A 4,125-nucleotide genomic window follows, 5' to 3' on the forward strand; every position below is an offset into this window, starting at 1 on the left:
CTTAGAAAACCCAGGATATAGACATTTATTTGTGGGGAAACTTTGATATCCCTCTATGGCAGATAGGCTACTGTCAGAATGCTCTTTGTGAAATAAGAAGTTACGTAACATAAAGACAGAGGAAAGAGTATGCAAGAATGTCATCCTCAAGAGAAGCGCAGAGAGATTTCTTCATTCCTCAGCTGAGTACAAGCTGGCCTTCTGGAGTCTGTGAACACAAGTGTTCAATGTGAGTGTGCCCTTGTGAGCCCCTGGCTGTTTATACTCCAGAGGGTGTCCCCGTGCATCATCGGTGGAGTGGACCAAAACTGGTGATCCATTTGCCCTGTGTGACCTTGCCCAGTACCCTGCTGACTGGGAGTACATATCTGCTGGAAGTCCTCTGGGCTTCAAGGTGCAAGGGTAAGTATGACCTTGACTGCAGTAGCAATATGCTTTAGCCAACTAAGCTGGCTCATTTCATTTACCGCTCTATCTCCCATGGTTGAGCATTAAAAATACATGTTGGGACTGGGTGAGGTGGCTTACACCTATAATCCCAGCACTTTGGGAGGCCGAGGCGGGCAGATTACCTGAGTTCAGGAATTCGAGACCAGCCTGGACAACATGGTGAAATCCTGTCTCTACTAAAAATACAAAAATTAGCTGGGCGTGGTGGTGCACGCCTGTAGTCTTAGCTACTGGGAGGACTGAGGCAGGAGGAACGCTTGAACCTGGGAGGCAGAGGTTGCAGTGAGCTGAGATCGTGCCACTGCACTCCAGCCTGGGTGACAGAACAAGACTCTGTCTCAAAAAAAAAAAAAAAAAAAAAAAGAAAGAAAAAGAAAAAAAATACATGTTGGATGTTCAAAAGACTTTGTTTCATTTTAAGGCATAGAATAAATAACTGAACAGCAATAGAATTCCTATGTTGTGAACAAACAGGAAACAAATGGGCAATTCCTTTCTTGAGGGAATTTCTAGCTCTTGCATCCTTAACTCTGAAGTCCTACTTCTTCCCTGGCTACACCCATCTTCCCTTTCTGAACTGGTAGTACTTGTGTCCAAACCACTCTTATTGTGCTTTGAAAAAAAAAAAAAGGAACTGCTCAGCAGTTCCCCTCTCTATGCACTCTCCTCTCACAGAACAAGAAGGCATCTGGTCTACAAGAACTCGAGACCTCACTGAAACGGAAAGCAAATACAAAGAAACTTTATTTTAAAAACGTGTCTTGGTCCCCCCAAGAAGAGGGCAATTGGATTGCTCAGCCAGGTACTGTGGGTAGAGAGAAAGGGATTTTTAAGGTCTGGGACCCAAATATTAAAACCTGGGTTTACATTCATTTAAAGCTTGTGTCTGGGATGTACAAAAGCCTTAACATTGACGAGTGTGGTTTGCATGACTGGCTGGATTTCCTGCCGAGAAACCTTTAGGGGTGGTTAATTGGGTCTGCTGGGGCTTCATCAGGTTCAAGGGGTACATGTACCCCTTGGACTACTGTGAGATGGAAAGGACTTTGAAAACACTTTTTGGCATTACAGAAAGGAAACTCACCCTTTTATTTCATTTTGTTTTTGAGAGGGCGTCTTGCTCTGTCACCCAGGCTGGAGTGCAGTGGTATGATCTCAGCTCACTACAACCTCTGCCTCCTGGGTTCAAGCAATTCTCCTGCCTCAGCCTCCCGAGTAGCTGGGATTATAGGCACCCGTCACCGCGCCCTGGCTAATTTTTGTATTTTTAGCAGAGACAGGGTTTCGTCATGTTGGCCAGGCTGGTCTCAAACTCCTGACCTCGTGATCTGCCCACTTCGGCCTCCAAAATGCTGGGATTACACGTGTGAGCCACCGCGCCTGGCCAGGAAACTCACTCTTGTTGGTAAGACTGTTGTTAGAATCACAGATGATCAAAGCTGAAAGGAACCAGGTAGACTACTTAGTCCATCCAATCTCCCAAGTTACTGATGAGAAACCTGATATTTGGAGACAGAAGTGAAAGAAATCACCCTTTACGGGACACCTATTTCGTGATAGGGTCTTTACATACATTATCTCAGTTGATCCTTGCAGCCTGGCTTTGAGAGGTGGAAGATGTGGTAGAGAGGAGTTAAACGTCCTGCCCTACATCACACTGCTAATTGTCTACAAAACTAGGATAGAACCAGTTAGCACACTTCTTAACAGTTCACACACTTCTATAATACTAGTCATATTAATTTGTTTAAAATACCACAGACTGCATGGCTTAAACAACAGAAATTTATATTCCCACAGTTCTGGAGGCTGGAAGTCCAAGATCAAGGTGTCAGCAGGGTTAGCTTCTCCCCACACCTCTCTCCCTGGCCTTTTCTCTCTGTATGCACATTCTGGAATCTCCCTTTGTGTGTCCCAATTTCCTCTTCTCATCACAGCCTCTTTTCAGCTTAATGACCTCTTTAAAGGCCCTGTCTCCAAATACAGTCACATTCTGAAGTTCAGGGCTTCAACATATGGATTTGGGGGAAGCCCAGTTCAGCACATAACATTATTATTAACATGTGAGATTGCTGAAGCCTATTAAAGACCTGAGAACATTCTAGTCTAGAGCCTTTTCACTAGAAAGGAAGACAGATAACACCCACTGACCACCTTTGTCACAACTACTTTCAGGTTTAATCTTCACAACAGTCCAAGGAGGTGGATATTAAAGCAAGATTTGGAAAGACTAAGTAACATGTCTAGGGATACTTACCTCATAAGCTGCAGAGTGAGGATTTGAATTCAGATCTGCAATGCCAAAGCACACACATTTTCCATTTCCGTGTGCTTCCTGTCTGCTCCTAATTATATGTACTCTTTCCCTTATTTTATCCGTGAGGTGTGGGAATGACCCCATAGACGTGGGTTATATTGGTCTAGAGAAACTTCAGTTCTCTGAGGAGCTCATGTAACCATTTGTAAGAAATTGCCAATTTTAGAATTAGTTCTAAATACTATTTTCCAGCTGGGCACAGTGGCTCATGCCTGTAATCCCAGGACTTTGGGAGGCCGAGGCAGGCAGATTGCCTGAGCTCAGTTCACGACCAGCCTGGGCAAAATGGTGAAACTCCGTCTCTACTAAAATACAAAAAATTAGCCAGCCATACTGGCATGTGCCTGTAGTCCCAGCTACTCGGGAGGCTGAGGCAGGAGAACCGCTTGAACCTGGGAGGTGGAGGTTGCAGTGAGCCGAGATCGTGCCACACTGCACTCCAGCTTGGGAGACAGAGTGAGACTCCATCTTTCTCTCTCCTCTCTCTCTCTTTCTCTTTGTGTGTGTATATATATATGTTATATATATTATATATATTATTTTCCAATGTACAAATGTGGGGAAAGGACTTCTTCCACCCAATTCAGTTATTCACTGGACAGCTTGTGGGGAGGGGTTGCAAGGCCATAGCTACATTCCAGGGGAGTACACAGGTCGCAGACCTATTCTTTTTTTTTTTTTTTCTCTGAGACGGAGTCTCTCTCTGTCACCCAGGCTGGAGTGCAATGGTGCTATTTTGGATCACTGAAACCTCCACCTCCTGGGTTCAAGCAACTCTCCTGTCCCAGCCTCCCAGCAGCTGCGATTACAGGTGTGTACCTCCACGCCTGGCCAATTTCTTGTATTTTTAGCAGAGATGGGGTTTCACCATGTTGGCCAGGCTGGTCTCAAATTCCTGACTTCAGGTGATCTGCCCTCCTTGGTCTCCCAAAGTGCTGGGATTACAAGCATGAACCCCCACGCCCGGTCCACAGCCCTGTTCTGTATGCCAGTGGGTAACTGAGAAAAATTACATGAGCTTCAGTGTATGGGTTGATTCTGTTCTTGAGAGCAATTAAAAACTTTATACTTCTTAGCTCCTTCCTCTATCTTCTTCCTCTTTTTCTACTCTCACTTAAACTTTGACCCAGTCAGGGATGGTCTGATTCTTCCCAAACCCACACCTTTTTGGGGAAGTAGAAAGGGAGAGAAGAATCTATAGTTGCTGCTATTCACTGAGTCCTTCTTGTGTGCCAGTCACTACGCCTTGTTTGAGGACTCTTAGCGTGTCAGTGGTAGAGCTGTAGTTTGAACGCAATCCTGACACCAAAATGTGCCCTTGCTTATGCTCCTGAGCTGCCCCAATTTCTTTTCTTTCT

General features: G+C 45.1%; 1 protein-coding gene across 3 annotated transcripts in view; it reads left to right on the top strand.

Moving 5' to 3' along the window:
- The first annotated feature begins 246 nt into the window (after nt 1-246).
- The window catches only part of NLRC4 (NLR family, CARD domain containing 4), a 51,049-nt gene continuing 47,170 nt past the window's right edge, over nt 247-4,125 (top strand). For 2 of the 3 annotated variants that reach the window (XM_011935996.1, XM_011935997.1), the window contains exon 1: nt 247-402. The gene's annotated coding sequence lies outside the window, so the exon portion shown is untranslated. Of the gene's footprint in view, nt 403-1,109; nt 1,253-4,125 lie in introns of those variants that run through there. The other variant, XM_011935995.1, reaches the window with a different exon arrangement.

This window comes from Colobus angolensis, unplaced genomic scaffold (assembly GCF_000951035.1).
Source record: "Colobus angolensis palliatus isolate OR3802 unplaced genomic scaffold, Cang.pa_1.0 Scaffold15, whole genome shotgun sequence".
Taxonomy (NCBI): Eukaryota; Metazoa; Chordata; class Mammalia; order Primates; family Cercopithecidae; genus Colobus; species Colobus angolensis.